We start from the raw sequence: 14,732 nt of genomic DNA, 5'->3' as shown, positions 1-14,732 counted from the left end.
CCATGTCCCTAAGTGCCATATCTATGTGTCTTTTAAACAACTCCAGGGAAGATGACACCACCATTTCTCTGGGCAGCCTGTTCCAGTGCTTAATAACCCTTTCACTGAAGAAACTTTTCATAATATGCAAACTAAACCTCCCCTGGCACAACTTGACTCTATTTCCTCTTGTTCTATCAGTTGTAACTTGTTAGAAGAGACTGACATCCACCTCACTAAAACCTCCTTTCAGGCAGTTGTAGAGAGCAATACGGTCTTCCCTCAGCCTCCTTTTCTCCAGACTAAACAACACACATTCCCTCAGCTGCTCTGCATAAGACTTGTTCTCCATGACCTTCACCAGTTTCATTGTCCTTCGCTGGACCTGCTCCAGCACCTCAATGTCCCTTTTGTAATGAGGAGCCCAAAACTGAACACAGAATTTAAGGTACGGCCTCACCAGTGTCAAGTACAGGGGGACAATCAATGCCCTTGTCCTTGTGGTCATGACCTTCCTGATACAGGTCAGGATGCTGTTGGTCTTCTTGGCCACCTGAGCACGCCGCTGGCTTCAGCTGCTGTCAACGAAAACCCCCAGGTCCTTTTCCAGCAGGCAACTTTCCAGCCACTCTTCCCCAAGCCTGTAGCTTGGGCTTGTAACCCAAGGGCAAGATCAGGCACTTGGCCTTGCTGAAGCTCGTGCAACTGGCCTTCACCGGTAGAAGGTTGAGCCTTCCTACCCTCAAGCAGATCAACACCCCTGCACAACTCGGTTTCATCTGCAAAATTGATCCCCACGCCCAGATCATTGATAAAGATATTAAACAAGTCTGGCCCCAGCACTGAGCCCTGGGGAACACCACTCCCGACTCGCTGCCAATTGGATTTAACTCCAATCGCCACCAGTCTTTGGGCCTGGCCATACATCCAGCTTTTTACCCCGTGAATTGTCCACCCACCCAAGCCAGGAGCAGATAGTTTCTCCGGGAGAAAATGCGAGAAAAGGTGTCAAAGACTTTACTAAAGTCCAGGTAGACAACATCCACAGCCTGTCACTCATTCGCTAAGTGAGTTACCTTGTCATACAAGGAGATCAGATTGGTTCAGGCTCACTCCTCGGGGAACACAGTTTAGACTAAACAATATTGAAGGTCTCAAAACTGATCATTGTTCTAAATGGTCTGCCAGTCATTCACAACTCTCCCATTTCCTCTTAAAAAAAAATAAAGTTATTATGCTTTCTACCCATAGAGTGGTTACGAAGAGACGGAATTCAGACTAGTGCTCAGTCTAGCACTGTCACTTCTGATTATGTATGAGGTTATATAACCTTCAGCTGTTTTTCACAGGTCTGATTCTTAATTTAAGATTTATGAAAGATAGCATTCAGCGACTGAGAGATACTCAGTAATTTTCCCCCTTTGCTTTCTGAGCATTATTCAAACCAAGCTGAAGATGGAAATACTAAATTCCTTACAGGCTTTCCAAGGTTATAAGATGTATGTGTGAAACAGTATGCAATTTATGCACACATCTACATCTATGTGTGCATGTATACATACATCCCTACACAGACATATAGACACTTATATACAAAGTTTCCAAAGCTATTTTTTCAGAAGCAATCAGAAGATGTTACTGTTCCAACACTGAAATATAATCAAGGTCAAATGTAGTCACTATTTTTAGCATTCCATTTCAAGGCTTTGATAAGCATTTTACAGCTTTGCAAGACAGCTTCCCCTGACTGCAGTTCTGGCTGAGTGTCACTATATCTCGAAGACTATTTCCAGAGTCACATGTCAAACACTTGAGAAATTAAGTCTGTGGGATTGATTGACACCTGTGAAAAGTATTGCTACCAAGTTCCTTTCAGAGGGAGAAGAGAGATGGCAAATCAGCAAGCAGCCTTTACACTGCAGGCAGCCCTGTTTTCAAGTACTTGACAGAAACATCAGTAGAAATCCTCCTTCCTCAGAAACCCCCTTACTTGCCAAAGAACTGTTGGTCCTCCCTTCCTACTTCTCATGATCAAGTCAGACCAGGTGGTGAGTAGGTGAGGAGGCCTGGGAACAAGGGGTGAGCTGGTCTCCAAGGGTCAGCCCTGCGTGTGACAGCATTTGTGTTCAATCATAGAATCACAGATTATCAGGTCGGAAGGGACCTCAAGGATAATCTAGCCCAACCCTTTAAAGTAAAGAAATACAGTTTAAGTGAGATGGCCAGGCAACCTGTCAAGCTGAGCCTTAAAACTGTCTAAGGTTGGGGAACCCACCGCTTCTCTTGGAAGACTATTCCAACGTCTAATTGCTCTCATGGTGAAAAATTTTCCTCTGGAGTCCAATTGGAATTTCCCCAGGAGCAACTTGTACCCATTACCCTTTGTCTTATCCACGTGACTCATTGTAAAAAGAGTCTCCGTCTTCTTGGTAGCTGGAGGAATTCACCCTGTACTTCTGAATTTATATTCTTGCTAGTAAAGCCCCACACTGCTCAGCAGAGAGGGGGCCAGGATGAGGCTCTTGATGCTGTCCATGTCTGTGCAAGCACTCTGAGTGTCTGTTTTGTGACCTCTAGCATCAGTCAGACATGTATCAAAGTATATATGTATGCATAAATAAATGTATATATGTACAGATGTACTTATGCATGTAAACACATATACAGGGCATATACTTTTGCTTTGTGTGTATTTGTGCTTCCTGTGAATAAATCTTCAGCCTTGCTACAGAGGCCATGGATCTGGAGGCACAGAGCTGAAGCAGCCTTGTCTCTCAGGCTGTCAGATCCAACATGGTGTGTTTTCCTTTAACATTTGACACAGGCAGCAGAAGCCAGCTAGGCTGTGAGCATGCCCAAAATAGTAGATTCAATATTCCCAGTTAGGGGAAGAAACTCATAGAATCATAGAATGCATTGGGTTGGAAGGGACCTTTCTAGTCCAACTCATCCCTTTGTAAATGAGTTCTATCTGTTAGAATTATTTACAAAACCTTTGGAATATTGGGAAGGAAACTCCTGGACTAGCCAGGGTGATAGAATAAGAAATATATGCACAACATTGTGTAAGCAAAGACTGGCATGTAAATCGGCTTTGTGAGTTTTCTTTTGAAAAACTATTAGCCACCATAAACTGAATCCTAACTATACTGTTCTCAAAGCAGGTAGACACCACGAAGCTAAGGTTCTCTGCAAGCCACTCGTTGGAAGCTGTATTCCAAAGAGGAACTGACAATTGCAAATGAGTGTCCTCACCTTACAGAAAACTTTCTGATTTCACAAAAGGGCTCCAGTTCATACAAGAGCACTACGAGGCTTTGGGAGGAATGAAAGGTGTAAATTTCAGCCTCGCCTTCCTATTAAGGATTTTGTGGTTTTTACCCTTCTCCTATCTCCCATTATCTCCACACCCCACCTTTTTAATTCTTTCTTTGAAATGAAACTATGAATGTGAGGATAGTGCATGTGTGGCCGATAAGGTGCAGAGCGTCACTGTGTGATGCCCCCGCAGGGAGCATCCACATGCTCTGCATGTGCGTACCTGCTGGGAGTGCATCTGCAACCTCAGCACTGGTTGGACTCGAGGGAATGGAGCTGCTGCAGTCTTGCCACTCTCAGGCTATCAGATCCAGCACATTATGCTCTCCTCCAAAATCCTGGGCTTGTGAATTGGTGTCACAGAAGTATTGGGGAGTTCCTTCAAATGCTTTCACCTGGGAAGAAGGGGAAGGGAGTTAAAAAGAGTTGATGCAAGGTCTTCCCTGTTAAATGTGGAAAAAAAGGATGATACAGAGCTTGGATTGTCTGTTTTAAAAAATAGAGAATTACAGCACATTTCACAAATGTCACTATTTCCTACGTCCATCCTTCCAGACCTTTTCATAGCAAGGAAAGGAGCAGTGCTTGATGGAGCTGGAATCAGCTTTGGATCCACAAAGATGCCTTGGAGAGCAGCTTTGGACTGGGCCCCCGGCCACATAGTGCTGAGGGGTGCCAGAAGAGCAGAGCCCCAGAGTCAGCCCAGTGACCCTGCTACAGGGCCACAAGGAAAGGTGAGGCTGGTCTGGGCAAGAGGAGTGCAATGGAGAGAAGCAATCCTGACTGTGTCAGGACGTCACTTCTCCACCCCGTGTTTACTGCCCACTTTGAATAGGAAACAGCTCAAGCAAAACACAATTTTGGTGTTCCACACGTAGAAGATATTTTACAAAAAGCAGTGGTGTCCTTAGCACGAGGTGAGATCCTTCTGTCACCCCAGTAATCATTACTCCGTACATTAACGACTTAAAATAATGACAGCTGTTTCACAACTTGCTAACAGGCTCTACAGAGGGTAGCAAGAGGGTGCGGGGAATTATTTCGGAGGGGTGTGAGGTTACATAAGGAGTCTGAGGACACAAGGCCCGTTGAGGCAGTACTGGAGGGCTGTGCTGGGCTCTAATGCAATATATATATATAAATAGAGGTGCTGGAGTGAGCTTTACCCCAAACTGTTCCTGGGATTTCCATCAGATTGAGCCACTCTGGACACTCAGAGACCATCTTCAAGGACACTCACATGTCTGCAGCAATAATTACCAGCTCGTCCTTGTCCAGCGTCACTTCTCAGAACTATCTCATATACAACACAGAAAGGTGATACACCTTCTCACATGGCTTTTAGATTTTCATGAAGGCAATACCAGCTGGTTCTCCCACCTACCCACCTACCCTAGGTTTGTGCAATACAACTTGCCTTTACAAATGCAATTTTTCTCAGTATGTCATATTTACCAGTGTGTCCTCAAATTCTACTTCTTGTTAGTTTCTTCTTTTTTCCCAGTACAGGCACCAGGTTTACCGGGCCACAGTTTCCTGGAAGACTTCTTAAAAATCAGCATTTCACTAGACTACTTTCTAATCTCCAAGAGCAAGGAGTTTTAGTAAGAGCTCACACACTACAGTCAGCAGTTTGGCTGCTACATCCTCGTGCCTTTTTGGAAATCTTGTGTAATTCCCATCTGGCCCTGACCACTTGTTACTATTCATTTTGTCTATTTTACAACAGGCAGAATGTACAATCCTCACTATTTTATTAGCTGAACAATTCTGGCATGGAAGTTGAATTGTTCTTTTCCTATCACTATTATTTTTTCCTCTGCTGCTACCAGATAACCTCTCAAATAAGCAATATAATCTGCTTTTGTAAAAGGAAACAGTACAAATGTGAGACCAGTTCTATATGGGAGAAAACAGTCTGTATTATCTCAATTGTTCCTGCCTCTACTTCTGGTTTTGCTGCCAGACTTGCCTGGAAAAAAAGTGGTTTGTTGTCTTCACAATGTCAAGGTACAGATGACAGCCTGGAAATCAATTGCTTTCTAATTTGGTTGCCTCAGGAAGGGCAGAACGAAGCAAAAGACCTTTTACTTAAGGTGAAGTAGCCCCAAAGACCACAGGGTAATAAAAAGTTCTTGTCAATAACTTGAACAGAATATGGATTGCTGCCAACTTTACAACCACTAAAACAATCTGAAGATGTGATTACGCTGAGGAAAAAAAAACCCCAAACAATAAATTTAGGATAAAGATCACCATTCCCCCAAAATACACAACACATATCATTGACCACTTTGCAGGGTTCAGTAGTTAGTTGAAAGACACCTTTAATGCTCATGTTCCAGTATTACAACAGAAGGTTTTCTAGACTGGGGATAGCTAACAGCTGTGAAAAAAGCTTGCAGATATATTTTTAGAAAGGAATCTCTCCAAGATTATCATTAATTCTATTTGGCCTTGGTACAGTGTCAAACTCATGCTCAGTGATGCAGAAAATCAGCACGCAGTATCACACAGTTTTGACAAGTTTAGATTAATTTTATTCTCCCTTTTCATGAGTTATCTTTCAACTTTCACTAGAAAAGAGTGTCATTTAAAGTCAGGCTGAGAAGATGAACTTTTAGTATGAATTTTCAAAGCTCAATGCATTTGTTGCTATTAAATGCAGGAACCCTTGCTGAGTTCAAAGCGGCATTTGAAGATAACATTTTTCCATGAATATGCATTTATTCTGCCAACACTGATCAGTGGAGCCTAAAAAATCATTGTCTAGTCTGAGAAGAACTACGGAGAAATTCTTTTACCCACGGAACAGGAGACTGCATGTCAAAAAGCTTTCAATAAACAGGACATTACCAAATGAAACTGTGGGGTTACCATGGCATTAAATTGTATTGAGTCATGTCACAGCTCTGTGTCTTTTGGGTGCTGTTTCTCTTCCTACTTTTCTCCAGAACCATCCCCACATAACATTGCAAACACATAAGTTAAAGCACAGGGAATAGGCTTTATCCCATAATGAACACTAATAATGTAGACAATGGAGTATCTTTGTGGCTTTCAGAGACCTGCATGAATAATTAAGGACAGAGTCCAAACTTAACGGAATTACTGGTGCAGACTGATGACCCTGAAGGCCAGGCAACTTTGCAACACTGAAGGTGTAATGGAAGAATCCCACATGAAGGCTAAAGCGACAAAACCTCTATTTTCAGAAGCTGTTTAAATTGACGGGGGACAACAAAAAGTCAGTTGCCCCTTCAGTCTTCCTGGTGCATTGCAATAATAGCAACACAGCACCTTGTTAAGGTGACGTGATAAAAAGCCTGAAAGGTGAATGGTATAAGGAACAAACATGTATCTGCTTAAAGGTCTACAAGAAGGGGTTTGGGTATGAAATATGAGAATAGCTACATGAGTTCAGACCAAAATGTCCATCTTAACCAACAGTGTCAGAGAGTTGCAGATATAGCAACTTACCAGGCAGAGGTTTGGGGACTTGGTAGAGGTAGACTCACTTTGCCAGCCACTCGTGCTAGGAAAATTATCTCTTCATGAGCACCCAACAGGAAAGACACTGGGCAACTGTAACAGGATCAAAGCTACACTGCTAGATTTCATTACCTGTGAAGAAAGGGAATAACTTTTTGTCAATACAAAAGAGAGGTTCCAGATGACAGTTCTTTTCACCTGCTAGCAGCAATCACAAATCTGGAACTGTTATCACCTGTGAGCATAGTTCCTTTTGGCTGGGGGAGGTACATGCAGTCTGGAGACGGTTTACTAGTATTCCTGAAACTTATCATCTGCACCATTTGTAAATATAGAAAAGTTTGTGACACTTAAAACAGTGTTGGAAATAGACTGATCACATTGATACTGATTTGAGGCAAACACTGGAGAAGTTGATATGCCAAACTAAATGCAGTCATTTGTAACGTCTTTTTAAGATAGCTTAAAATGTATCAATATTCATGAGTTTATACAGTTTCTTCTTAAAAGTTATAATATCAGTAGCACATAGATCTGTTACTGGTTTTTATTTGTATCTATTTTGACAAGCAAGAACCTTAGAAAACCAGAGCAGCGCACACTACACAGATCAAAAGTTGCTTAACTGACAGGTGTCAAAATGATTCTGTATGTTTAGTGTCACCAGTGGGTGAGTATGCCTTTGGAAAGCACTGGTTGTTCATCATATACTGTTAATAAGAAAATGTTGCAGGAGAAAATGCAAAATCACTTATATTGCAAAAGAATTAGATAAGTCAGATATAAAAGACAAGACGGTCTCTGACAAAGAGTAATCATGATTCTGTTATCCCTATGGTTAAGCTGAAGATGCACGTACTTAAAATACAAATGTAAGTGCATGTAATGAGTAATGAAGAACGCACCCTGTAACACATGTGGGGCAGACACCAAACTCAGGTCTTAAAACTGCTAAAAAGTAAAAAGCGCATGCAAGTTCAGTGCTGCAACCAGCACCGTTAACTCGAATGTCTGACACATAGCAATTGGTTGAAGGACAATAGAGTGACAACATAATCTCCACATTATCGTTGTCATTTTATACAGCGCCTGTGCCCACACTGCAGGCCAGACCGTGACAGCCTGGCAACACTCTGGTTTAAAATAAAAGAAACAGTGTAATAAAAACATTGAAAAACAGTCTCAAAAAGACACATGAAGCAAGAGAAAAGACTTAAACAGGACACGTTTCAAACCTGCATGTTGCAATGCCAGACTGAAGGAGTTTGTTTTCTGTAACGGAATCCAATATACTCTCTTAGATGCCTTTACTTCCTATAGAGTGTACCTAAATAGTAAGCATCATGAACATAATCCAAAACAAACAGCCAAGGAGAACTGTGTAAACGCATCAAGGACATTCCCTAGATCAAGCCAACACAAAGCGATGACAACAATGCGTCTGAAAATCCTTCTCTTTCCGGACAGGGACGTGGGTCAGTTCTATAAAGAGGCGATAAGATTTCACTGCCTGTAAAGCTTAAATCATGTTCTGACAAATGTTTCTTCTGCCTTTAAAATAAAGAAAAGATGAGGTAATGATAACAAATGTACTTCACCACCTCATCTCCTCTACAAAATTTTCTTCACAAAAAAAAAATGTAAGAGTATTTACCCAAGCTGTGAGAGACCCAAAGTCAACTCTCACTGTTGCTTGAGGAATTCAGATCCCAAGCTCTCGTTCCGTAGTCATACGGCTTTCAGTAACCTTACAGCATGTGCACAGGATCACATAGGAATGGATGAACATTTTCACCATACCGTCTGAAGGTCCACTCTCCAGGAGAAGAAAAAAAGTCTACAGGAGTGCTTGGGACACAGGCAGGAGAGTAGGGATGACTTCCTAATGTACTGGCTAGAAAATCTATCTCTTTAGCTGTACATGTTAAACCTCATTCAAAGGCCTCTTTGTGTATTTTATAGCAGGTAAATACTGAACAAATAGCATAAACGGACACTTCCTTGATGATGAACCTACAGAGTTGTTGTTATTTCTGGCTCTCTCATATTTTTTCTAACTCAGAGCATTTTGAATTTTTTCTTCACAGAATCACAGAATTACTGAGGCTGAAGAAGCCCTCTGAGATCATCAAGCCCAGCCCATGCCCCAATCCCACCACATGGGCCAGACCAGGGCACCCAGTGCCACATCCAGCCTCTCCTCAAAGCCCCCAGGGACGGTGACTCCCCCCTGCCCTGGGCAGAGCATCCCAGTGCCTGAGCACCCTCTCCGGGAGGAAGGGCTGCCCAAGATCCAACCCCAACCTCCCCTGATGCAGTTTCAGGTTGTGCCCTCTCGTCCTGGGAGAAGAGCCCAAACCCCCTGAGTGCACCCGCCCTGCAGGGAGCTGCAGAGAGGGAGAAGGTCCCCCCTGAGTCTCTTCTTTGTCATATTAGAGCTGCTTCAAAAGAAAGGATGGAGTGTTTCATTCCTTGTTTTCCTCATTGCAACTATCTTGTAATTGAGTGATAAACCTGCAGACTCAATTAATATTAATAAATGTGAAACTATTCCCATGAGAAAAAACTAATCCCATTTTTAAACACGGAATTGATTCTAAGATGCCATCACTACTCAGAAGACATCACACAGATATAACTGCTGTTCCTCTCAACACATTAACTTCTATGCTTGGTTCAGAAAGGGAGATCAGTTGTGCTACACTGTTAGGAAAGGAATTGAACACAAAGAGAAACTATTACAGAAGTATATAAATACACAGTGCACTCACATCTTGAATATCACATACAGTTACAGCTATAAGTACCCCAGAAGAAGATGAAAGAACTGGGGAAGCCTTAGAGAAGGACAATAGTGGACAAAGAAATGTGATCACTTCCAAATTAGGAATTATTAGAGAATATAAAAAAGCATGGGTGAAAAAAGAGAGTAGATAGGAAATAATATTTCACTGTAGATGACACCAATTAATTTTTCATATAGATGGTTCATAAGAAATAAAGGCAGTTGATCTTCATACATGCAATTACCTTACTGACACAGGATACTGTATGTTAAACGGTACAGGAATACAAAACTGACTGACTAATTTCTCAGAGGAAATTCATTAAGAACTGTTTAATCTAAAGGCATATCATCAGGATCAGGGATTGGTTGAGCCATTAGTTTTTGTAGGCTGGGAAAGCACTTTGGGTAAGTAGGACTAAATGTTTACCCTGTTCTTATACTCTTCCCTGTACATCTCTCCTGCCCATGGCTGAGGACAAACAATGGGAGTGAGGGACAAAATATAGGTGTTCTTAAGTTTTTGTCTAACGGCTTTACAGGTTGAAGTAGCTAATGGCAGAGGAAAGAATTATATCTGGGCCTCTAATGGCAGAGGAAAGAATTATATCTGGGCCTCTCACTGGAGCAGAGGAAGGTGGGAGGAAGAAAGCAGCTGTTTTTAGGAGTTTTCAGTCCCACCTACATTGGCATGTAAGGCAAATTCATGCTTTCTCTGATTAACAGCTCATGTCCTGAGACAAAGGAATAGAGAACAGAAACATGCAACACAATCCATGTGACTGGAAGTAGCCAGCTGGCACCATTTTAGACATCCCTGTGTTTGACAACTCGACTAAGTTTCATCCCCAGTCAAAGCTCTTAGAAAATGCTGATCTTCATCTCCATGTGTCAATATTCATTTGCCTGACATAACACCACTTAGACTTCTACGCTTAGAAGACACTGTTGCTCCTACTCACCACCACCTTCCTCGCTAATACCCAGCAGCCAGCGCTGCCACGTCAGGGATGATGCCCATGAGCACCTCCAGCAAGAGATCCTGAGAGACTGATTAGTCTGTTGCAGAAATGGCAAGTGCACACAGACTTGGGAATATATAGTTTAAGCAGAGAGAACAGGACATAAAAAGCAAGAAAATGTTGTGATGGATTCCTAGGCTAATCTAGGGCAATAAATACATTAACTAAGGACCTCAGACTGGAAACTACAAGTGACCAACCTCAGCAACAGCAGGGACAGCACACAGACATGGATAGCTTGGGTTAGAGATAGGTGACGGTTGAGGACACAGTTAGGGACAGACTTGGGCTCAGGAGCACAGAAGGACTTCAACCGAACGCTTATGTACTAGGAATGAGGCTGGTGATAGTTTTGTGCAGCAAACTCCCAACATGTTTGGAGAAGTGTAGATCCATAACTAGAGAGGATGAAAGGAGTGGAGAACACCATCCTACCATAATGTTCTATCCCCACACAGCTTTGTCTAATAAATCAGTGTTACACTGATGCCTTGTTTTACATGTGACTGCTCCCTTTATGAGCTTTTCTATTTACACGCCTCTTTGTTCCTCCCCGTTCCCCCTTCCCCAGCACATCCCCTCACACGTCTGTACAGCTCTGTCAGTTCCTGCTCCCACCCCAACCCTGGTTCACAGTTTTATCCGTCACAAAGTCCAGGTTGATCTTCCTGGAAGCGGCACCTGTATTTTCTCCATAGCCCCTCAATTATTGCCGCTGGCGAGGCTTGTTTCCTCTCATTGCCTCTGTGGTTGTTCTGTCAGAGCTGTGTCTCTGCGTACATCGTTCCTGATTCCCCCTTTAGCCTTAGTTTCTCAACTCACAGGTCACTGATCTGGCAGTCCTGCTGGAATAAACAATTTCAGAGGAGTCACTATCCTTCCACATACCCTTAAGGAGCAAAACAAAATTATTTTGGTTTGATGTTCAGCCTGCTGCACAACATCTTCGACAGGATATTGGAGTGACACAGAAGCCAGGGACATTCCCACAGGCTGATACCTTGAGTGTGCCTGCAGGCTTCAGATACCGTAAATCTGCAGATCAGGACTGCAAGTGTGTCCTGTGGTCCATAAGCTGGCAGTTGTCTTATTCTGTCCCAAGCTTGAGACTGGTTTGGGGCTTGCCAGCACCCCATAAAGTGGTGTAAGGAAAGTTAATGAGAAAAAAAATCTGCCTCACTAAGTCTTCCTCTTTCTCTATCAGTATGTGCAGACAGACAGAAATAACAGGATGGGATCTTTCTTAAAAAATAATTGTGCACAATTATAAAAAAAAATCTTGTTGGTTAAAGCAAGCTCTTCCAGTCAGGAGCCAAGTGTTGCCTTATTTGGCATTATCAGAGCTGTCTTTGGATTCCTCCATCCTCCATCCTGGCACAGAGTAATGTGAAAAGAACAGGTCAGTGCAGCTGACTCCATACAACCTTAAACCAATCCCATCTCTGAGTAATTAGCAGAGAGATCAGAGCTTCAACACGTTTACAAATAAGAGTAAATTATTATTGACCAAAAATAGAGTGCTTGAATGCTGCGTGGGCAGGATGTTACATATAAAGAGCACCAGCTGAAGGCAACCTCAATCTTTGTTACCTCAGCATCTCACGGTAAGTTCCATCCGCTTCCTACTCTCTGACGACAACATCTCTGCAAAGAAGTGGAATATGTAGGGGCACTTTCTTCTTACTCCTCACTTCTAACATTTTGGGTCATGCTTTAAGTGCCATGCCAAGGTTATATGACCCAAGCCACTCCTGTGTGGTGGCACAAGCCAAAGCAGAAGAGACATGCCATGCCACTCCTTGGGGGTCCTTCTACCAACTTTGTTACCTCCCAGTCCTATGAAAGGCACAGAAAAATTAATGCTGAAGGCAGTTGTAGTTGACTGGGAGAATATATGTCATGTAGCTTGTCTTTTCCTAGACATTAGACTTGTTTTCAGCAGATCACAGTAATGTGGGGAGGAACACAAGACTTTCTGTGGAATTTGGCACTAGCTCAAGAGCTGTAAAGCTCCATGTACAGTTCCAGCTGTTGGGAGAGACTGCACAAGGTGTATAAATATTTGATAGATCATAGGCCCAAGACAATGCACTGGTTTTGATCTAACTCTCTCTGTCCTTTCTTTAACCATTCTACACAGATACTGAAAGCAGATTTCCTCCTGAGCTCTCTGAAGGTAAGGGTTTAATAAATAACATATGGTTTTGCTAATTGATCCTGAGCAATGAGTGAAACTCACCCAGACAATGGCAAGGGCAGGTGGCAAAAGACTGTGTTGTAGAACCAGGCTCACTGAAATGGATATATGCTATTACAATCAATAGAAGCATATTCAGTGTTCTTGGTAGGAAATATTCCATTTATCAGTAAAGAAAAGTGGCAGATACTCAAAATTTAGCCAAGAGGACATAAGAAGCAGCGACAGTAATGTCTTTTTGTGACGTAACCCAGGATTCTGGGATTTATAGACGATTAAAATTCAATCCCTGCCATCTACACAACTTCTGGAAGCCTGAAACTGAGGTTGTGTTCAGAGGCGAGGCTCAAAGTACAATTCAAGAAGGGTCAAAGCTTATCCTGCCTTAAGTCAGTTTCCTCTGGGATCAGGTCTAGAACATTAAATGCTGACCTTCCCTTACCACACAGGTCCTGACACCAGAACAAAGTCCAGGACAATCTTGTCTCCTATCTGATAGACAGATCTGTTTATGGACAAGGAGTCACCTTCACAGGGAGCTGAATATGCACCATCCCCTCCTACATTTTCTGGGGAAGGTTAGTGATTGAGTGACTGGGAGAGGTCACTCGAGCAAAAGAAGGAACCCTCCGCACGTGTGCCTTCCATCCTACTGGCAAAAAACACTCGCTGAAATCGGAGCTGAAATGAGTGAAGTACAGGTTATTCACCCAGAGAACACCTTCTTGTCTGTTCATGAGTGTGTAACGAACTAAATTTTATTATTTCCTATCAAAGACATGTAGTAGCTTAACAGACTGTGCCCCTCGAGAAATTTTCAGGTAAGCTATTGGCATTTTGAGATGCTCTGCTTAACGGTTCCATGGACACTGTAAAATAATTCAACTCTTTCTTTCATGTCATTCTCTTAGACAGGATCTCATAGAAAAAAATGTTGGACTCTATATACATAGAATAATATTTTCAAATTAAGTTAAAGGTTCTAGATTCTGTGCTTTGAAATTCCTGGTATTAAAGGCTCTCGAGAGATGCAGTCCCTCAAAGTCCTGCAAGGTGCATACCCTGCAGTAAATAGATTTTGCTGAGAGAGGTCAGCGCTTGTACAGCAATGGGTCCAAAAGTAGCATTACAAATGCCTTCCATGGTTTTCATCATTTTCTTGCACATAAAACCACTTCATGTTGATTATTTCAGTACTGTGATGCCTTGGCATTATATATCTGAGTTGTTCAATTCTGTCCTTTTATCTTCTTTAATATCACAATGCATCAGACAGCTCATGAAGTAGTAGGAGTTTAACTGTTTTTTTTTGCTAGCCTGTATATTAGCTTGCCTGGGGAAGAACATCCTGTTTATGCTAGTTCTTGCCTAAGTTATTTCTGCCTGTGTTATTTACAGATACTCCTGAATTATCCACACCAGTCCTTCTGACTGTAGCACCAAACAGCTTCTCTTTTTGTTGAAGGTTTTTTACTAGATATTGCTAAAACTGCAAAATAAAATTTAGCATAAAGCAGTTTTCTGAAATATTTCTACTACACAAATCCCTAACTGAATATCTGCTATACATTGGTGCATGCTGATTGTCTTTTAATAACTCCTAACTAATGCTACTCTAAATAATATGTTAAAAGCTGAAAGTTACTTTATAACTGAAATTCTCTGAAGTGTTATATCAAGTACTTATTTTCCTAGATAACACTATGATATTATTACCTTCAATATGCATTATATTTCTTTATTAGCTAATTTGGCTACAGATCTGAAAAGCTCTGTTATATTTGGCTCATGTGCTAAACAGGTTTGGCTTTAGATAGGTGACGATTGACCCTCACAGTTTATTCCAGCGCTTGGTATAGATAGAAAATTTCCCTGCTTGGTACTAAAACAGAAAACAGAAGGGTGCCAAGAATACATTGACTTTGAAATTATGTGTGAG

This window comes from Apaloderma vittatum, unplaced genomic scaffold, assembly GCF_000703405.1.
Source record: "Apaloderma vittatum isolate BGI_N311 unplaced genomic scaffold, ASM70340v1 scaffold8525, whole genome shotgun sequence".
Classification (NCBI taxonomy): Eukaryota; Metazoa; Chordata; class Aves; order Trogoniformes; family Trogonidae; genus Apaloderma; species Apaloderma vittatum.
This window is presented reverse-complemented; position numbering follows the sequence as displayed.